The following is a 7994-nucleotide window of genomic DNA, read 5'->3' on the forward strand; positions in this document are numbered from 1 at the left end:
CAATGTTTTCCGCCCGGCAAGACAGCCCGCCCCAGACCAGCACCAGAGATGCTCCAGCCTCCTACTGCTGTGTCACTCTCTCTGATTGGCTGAGGGGCGGGCAGTGCTCCCGAGGCTTCAAGAGAGAAGCCTCCGGTGGGAGCGGTATGGGCCGCAAAGAGAGTGAGCTTAGCCACTAGGTGGCACTGTGGCAGTCTCTCTAGTGGATCATACAAAATACATTCATATTGCGCAATGGAAGGGTAGCTGGCCTCTACTTCCTTGCGCAATATGAATGTCAATGTGACGTGTACCCTACTCGTGTAGACTTTTTTAAACAGTAATAAAATATTAAGTAGTAACACAACACAGGCAGGGGTGGTCAGTTTAAGGAACAAAAAAAAAATTTGGAAAAAAAAATGGAACAATTTTTTTTATTATTATTAATAAAAAGAGTGTATTACCCACATTGGCCAGGGGAGGCGCTGCCTCACCTGCCTCTTATGAATGCACGTCATATATACTGTATGTATATATATGTGTGTATGTATATATATATTTATATATATACAGTATATACATACCCACACACACATATATATATATATATATATATATATATATATATATTAGTACACACACACACAGATACATACATATATATATATATTAGGGTTGCCAGGTGTCCGTTATTAGACCGGACTGTCTGGTATTTCAGGGTACTGCCCGGTAATTTAATTTTTTTTAAAAACAGACATAGCCTTAGGTAGTTTTCTTTAGAATTTTTTTACTATGATGCTGCAGCCTGTGTCAACTCAGGCTCTGCTCAGCTGTCCAGCTGATCGGATCATCATCTATCTGATCCTGACAGTTTTCGGAGCTGGAGTTGCGGTCGGACCCTCTCCCCTCTGCGCTGCCAGCCTGCCTGCCACCCATCTGCCTGTGTAACTGTCTTGACTCACTGTCTTCTGTCGCTGTGTCGAAAATCGTCACATGATCACGTGGGTGATGTGACGTCACGATAGGAAGAAGACTCGCTCTCAGTCTGTAATGCTGCAGTGACCAGTACTGAACTGACCGCTGTGCTGCCTGACTCTGAGCCAGCAAGAAATTAGAATAGTGCGTGCCCACTGCCCAGCCAAAGGAATAGACTGTGTGTGACTGTGATTGAACAGTGCCACTCATTCAACATAATCCATTGAAGCAGCCAGGGACTGAGACTCAGTTAACTGTTACATTAATAAAACAATGAGGTATGTCTCAGTCTTTTTAAATAATTGTTATTATATCTCTGTCTTTTTAAATAATTGTTATTATATCACCATCACCCAGACAATTATATATATATATAATATATCCATATAATATATATTTATTATCTATATTTATAATATATATATATATCTAATGGCTATCTAAATATTGTGTGTGTATATTATATATCCATGTGTGTGTGTGTATATATATATATATATATATATATATATATATATATATCAGTGATGTGCAGTCACTAGAGGCAGGTGAGGCAGGGATTCACCTGTCCGAGCCGACTGGTTCCTGGAAGAAGAAAGAAGAGGTCGCCGCTTGGAAGAAGACTTCACTGCCTGGAACAGGACCTTCTTGGGGGTTAGACTTAGGGTTTTTTTAAGGGGTTTTTGGGGGGATTTATTTTATTTAGATAGGCTGGGCAGCAAAAGAGCTGAAAGCCCTTTTAAGGGCAAGGCCCAACAAATGCCCTTTTCAGGGCAATGGGTAGTTTAGCGTTTTTAGTGTTAATATTTTTTGGGGGGTTTACTGGTAGGGGGGCTGTGTGTTTTTTTTTGGCAAAAGAGCTGATTATCTTGGGGCAATGCCCTGCAAAAAGTCCTTTTAAGGGCTACTGGTTGTTTATTAGATTAGGGGGTGTTTTTATTTTGGGGGGGGGCTTTTTTTATTTTTATAGGGATTAGGTGTAATTTATTTAAAATTTTGTAATTTTATTTATTATTTTCTGTAATCTTAGATTTTTTTATTTTCTGTAATTCTTGCTTAAAGGGACAGTCTACTCCTGAATTTTGATTAGACTGCCCCTTTAATTTATACTTAATTTATTTGTATTTTAAAAGTAGTGTAATTTTTTTTATATTTAATAGTAACTTTAGTATTTTTTAAATTAGGTCATTTTAGTTTATTTAGGGGGGGGTTAGGTTTATTGCGTTGTGGGCTATGGCGGTTTAGGGGTTAATACTTGATTAGGTTTATTGCGTTGTGGGCTATGGCAGTTTAGGGGTTAATAGACTTTATTAGTTATTGCGGTGGGGGATTGCGGTTGACAGGTAGATAGACATTGCACATGCGTTAGGTGTTAGTTTATTTTTGCAGGCATTTTCGGGAGTTACGGTGCTCCCATACTCAGCGCAAGGCTTGCTGCGGCTGCCTTTTATGGCGAGGTAAAAATGGAGTAAGATTTCTCCATTTTCGCCACGTAAGTCCTTGCGCTGGATATTGGATACCGATTTGCGATGCGGTTCTATGTTAGCCTATGGGAGTCATTATTGTGAGCGACTGGTGAAATATACGCGCGTAACTTGTATGTTACGCCGTATATGTAATACCAAAATCGCGTAAAATCTGGCGGCGGAGGATTTTGAGGGCGACGCTGCATATGTAATGGAGGCCCAGATGTTTACTAAGTTGACCAGTTTTCCAAGACACCATTTAAAGGGACATGAAACCCATATGTTTTCTTTCATGATTTAGAAAGAGCATGCAATTTTAAATAACTTTCCAATTTACATCTAATATATAATTTTCTTCATTCTTGTGATATCCTTTGTTGAAAATAATATCTAAATATGCTCAGTAGCTGCTGATTGGTGGCTGCACATAGATACCTCATGTGATTGGCTCACCCATGTGCATTGCTATTTCTTCAACAAAGAATATCTAAAGAATGAAGGCGTATCCTAGCCACTGCCTCACCAGCCTCTGACGTCACTGCACGTCACTTATATATATATATATATATATATATATATATATAAATCATGTGTATGTAAATTCTAAATAAAAAAATTACCACCCCCTAGAAAATTTGGTATATCTTTTCATGTTTGACTGTATATACATTATGTGAATTTTTCTCTAACTAAAGTGATTGTCCTTGTACATGTAACCCATAAAGTGGACTTATATTTTTTATATATATATTTATATATATATATATAATCTCAAATAAATGTGTGTGCCCCCCAACCCCCAGGTTATCTGCTGGCTGACCAGTATTTTTTTGAAGGACAGCTGGCAACCCTAATATATATATATATATATATATATATATATATATATATATATATATATATATATGTGTGTGTGTGTGTTTGTCTATATATGTATGTGTGACTCTGTATGTGTATATATACTAATATATATCTATATATATATATATATATATATATATGTGTGTGTGTATGTGTGTAAATAATCCCTGTGTTGCAGAAGATGTACATACAAATTTAAAATCATCTTGAAAGTTGTTTCTCTTCTTTGCTGTGGCCATTTAGAGACAGGTATAAATGAGTTCCTGCACATATCAACCAATCACTGTGAAGCATATAGGAAGGTCAGGGTTATGAATTCCATGTGATGCCTTGCATCCTATGGGGAGAATGAAAAGAAAAAATCAATTTAAATCTAAGGAAAAGACATGCAAAGTATTTTGTTCTCGCTGTGTATAACATAAAGATATTTCATATTAATATAATAACATTTGTTATTGCTCCTGTATGTCCCTTTAACTAATGCTGATTGTGTAAAACATCAGATGGAATTGGAAATAAGCTGTGTGTACATCATTAATGAATATCTGCTAGCTTCTTCTGTAAGGTACATTATGCATGTCTTTATTTACTCTGTTTGTTTGTTTTTATTTTTAGGGTGTGGTGTCTCATGGCAAAATAATAAATAAAGTGAATAAAATCCTACACCCAGGCACTGTATGCACCCTGGGCTCAACCTGGAAAATAGCTTTGCAATAAAGGTTTGGATTTTTTTTAATTATTATTTTAAGGGCATTTTGTGTAAAATTTTGCTTTTCCCTCACTCCCTAGAAGGCAAAAATAAATAAAATATGCAAATGCTACAAACCAATTTCTGGCACTTTTAGAGAGTATGGGAGAAAATGCACAGTTTACACAAAAGGATGTGTCCCTTTAAGGGCTAGTGTTACTGAATTCAAATAGGGAATTAACAGTATTTCTAATTCCCACTGCACATCACTGCTTAGAGGCAGATTAGAATATGACTCTATTAAATGGACAGTAAAGTCAAAATTAAACTCATAATTTAGGTAGAGCATGCAATAAAATAAACGTTGCAATTGATTAAAGGTGCTTCATTTTATAGCAGCAGCATAGTTGCCAACATTTCAAAAAAAATTCCAGGGACACTTTGCAGCAGAGCAAGCAAGCGGGTTACTGGAGTATTGACGACCTACTGTTCAACTGCTCCGCCCACTCAGTTCTGCAATCAAAACACACCCATTTGAAAGTAATAGTATAATTTAGACTAATCCTTAGTTTATTATACAGATTACAGCACCAAGCTCTTACACCTACCCAGTCTCTGGAACACATTCTGGGCATATGGTTATTTTTACAACACAGCATCAAAATTAGAAAGACAAATAATATGTGAACCCATTCAATAATAATAATATTCCATTAGGAATGAATTATATTTAAATAATACACTATATCTATTTATTATCTATCTGTATATATGTATGGGTGTGTATGTGTATATATATATATATATGCAAACAACAAATGTTGTGCAAAAGAGATTTTCAGGGACATTTGCAGGGACAAAAAAAAATCCAGGGACATACAACAAAATCCAGGGACTGTCCCTGGAAATCAGGGACTGTTAGCAACTATGGCAGCAGTATTAGCAACTATGTATAACATTACTGCAAGCACTACTACCTTGGAGTGTTAGACACAAGGTTTACAAAAGGACAAAGCACATGTGATAATATAAGAAAATAGTAACAGAAAACTACACGTTCTATCTAAACTAAAGGTTCATTTTGCATTTATTTTTACTGCCCTAAAAAAAACCCATTGACAATGAAATGTCGTGGTCACAAAAAGGACACCAGGTATTTTGGTGGCGTCTTATAACATTAGCCATACATTTATGTGACAAACATCCTAGGCTGAGGGTTGTGACAGAGAATTACTGATGAATCAATATTATTACCACATAGGATTTTATTAATGTATATAATATGGCCGGTCATAAAGTCCCTTGGGGTAGTGTAAACACACACAAATTTGGTACGTCTCATTACCATCTACCATATAAATCACCTCAATCAGTCAGGAGGACCAACTATAGTTTTTGTTGTGACTCCTGTCCCTCCCCTCCCTCTTGTTTAGCTCAGTGCCATGGTGACAAGGGACTTCCCTCCGTTTGGATTTCCCGCCCAGGTTGCCTCCCATAAAAGGACACTGGAAAGCGGGAAGGCGACTTGTATGCAAATGAGATTGATTGAGTAGAATAAGAGCGTGGGAACCCCGCATGCGCAGTAAGGACAGCTGATTCCAGAGGTGAGAGGTGGCCGGTCAGTGTGGCACTGAGAAGCATCCATCGCAGGTAAGTGGCCATATCATACTGATGTAGGTACTGGGGGTGCATACTCTTGTGCTCCACAGATTACAACTTATTATGGGGCAGGCACGTTGTTATAACTATTGTGCAGTTATTCATCTCTAATTGCTGCTCATTGTGCCACAGATGCACACTTTGTTACAGCAGTAGTAGAGGTCCTTAGTCCAGGGGTTGTATAGTAAGTTAGCCGCAGCCTCTCTGGCAGATGGGAGGGCAAAGGGTGACATGTTTATATACTTTATTGTCATTATTTGTAGTCTCACAGTGACTATAGATGTAGTTGTAGCCATTATAGCATGCATTGTAGTCATAAAATGCCTTGTAGGTTACTGGGGGTAGGTACACTAATAATCATGCCATGCCTGGCACGTTACTGGGGGTAGGTACACTAATAATCATGCCATGCCTGGCACGTTACTGGGGGTAGGTACACTAATAATCATGCCATGCCTGGCACGTTACTGGGGGTAGGTACACTAATAATCATGCCATGCCTGGCACGTTACTGGGGGTGTACTTACAGTCATGGTGGTCTACGTGGCTGGTGGTACACTTGCAATCATGCGGTACACTCATCATGGCATGATAGGTTGCTGGGGGTACACTTACTATCATGGGGTACACTTACTATCATGGGGTACACCTGCTTGTTATGGGAGATTGCAATGGTAGCGGCGTATGTTTGGCAACCAATGGGTTAATACCCGGATAATGGCAGATACTTTTACTGCTCGTTCTGCCATCTGATGAATGAATGGAGCCTGTTGCCTTCACCTCTTGCTGTGGGTGCAGCTGGTGCCTATGGGGTAGTACACGCGGTGGCTGCAGTTTAGGAGCTGGTGGCATGGAGGCTGTTTCTGCAGGAATACTGCACACATTGTATCTCCGTGTCCCTGCAGCTGTCACCAGGGGCCATAGTAGTGAGGCATATTGCACTGGGCCACCCATAGGGCAGGGGGTGGGGCAGTGCACAAAACTCTAATACAATAACATTACAAACTCCTACATGATCCTCTGATTTATACGATCCCCACTTTGGCTAGTTGTTTGTGGGGTGACCCGGTGTCTTTTGTTGGGGGAGGTCGCACACGTTTACATTGAGTAGCTGGGATGGGGATGCAGCACGTAGGCAAAACAAAAGCCACACTTGGTCTGATGTGATGTCAGCCATTTAAATACACGTTACACCTCGGGCGTCGTTACTGCTCGTTACTAACCTGTACCATGGTGCTGGGCTACTTACCTCACTGTAAAGTAACGGCCACAATAGAATCTGCAATACCCAGTTGGTGCCACTCTGTATGGGAGGTCTGCAGCCTTTATATGGGATCACTGTTTGTATTGCCAGCTCCAGCATTCCTGAGGAGTCTGCTGATCATAGCAATGGTGTGAAATGGGTTTTATTTACACTTTGTTGTTTAACCTTTTGACACAAATACTTCTATTTCTATGACAAGTATTACTCCAATATCAGCAGTAATATTAAATGCTACTGAATGGATGGTCTAGAAATACATGATTCAATTTCATAAACTAAAAACGTCCAAGAATATATTTCCAAAATGTGGTTACATTTTTAGTCTTTGGAGAATCATTTCTACAAAATAAGTTTGTTAGTTTAATGGTTTCCAGTATGCAAAGTTTCTTAAATTGTTAAGAAATCAAGTAAAACTCTAAAATGTGCCCTAATATAAGCTAAGGCAACATAATATAACATGCTGAAATTTTGCTGCTAAATTTAAATATATTAATGCTTTTGTTATTGTTGCTATGTAGTAAGTATATTGTTTTTCACTTAAACAATTTAAGAGTTTACCACATGCATTTTGTTTGCATAATGAGTTTGCATTTTCAACTGGTAATTGTGTTAGGAAGGCTTCATTCCTATGGATTAAACCTTGGGACAGCCACCATGTTTATAATCTGCCTGACTTCCTGTGACACCCATCCATACAAGGTGCTGTGACAGTAATTCAAACCCTCAGTGTCAGTTTGTTTTCTGCATCCACCATCTTGGATTTTTGTTGGATAGTTGCCAGAAAAGGATGTCCCTCTCCTTCCACCCCAAATGTCTTTCATACATCATTGCAGATGCCAGTTTATAAAGCTATTTGGCACTTTATTCTTCATAGGGTTGTGGGCATCAAATTCAGCTTTCATAATTCAGATAGAAAATGCAATAAAAATAGAAAAACTTCCATTTTATGTTAGCAAGTTTTTCTCTTTATTTAGTTTCAGCAGAGTAACAATTTCAGTAGTTTCTTTGCTATAATAGAATGGAGCGTAAAAAAAAAGTGTATTTTAGGCCTCTTTTAAATGACTGCATTATAATCAAAACCACCCCAAAATCTCATTCTTAA

Source organism: Bombina bombina, chromosome 6, assembly GCF_027579735.1.
Source record: "Bombina bombina isolate aBomBom1 chromosome 6, aBomBom1.pri, whole genome shotgun sequence".
NCBI classification, from domain to species: domain Eukaryota; kingdom Metazoa; phylum Chordata; class Amphibia; order Anura; family Bombinatoridae; genus Bombina; species Bombina bombina.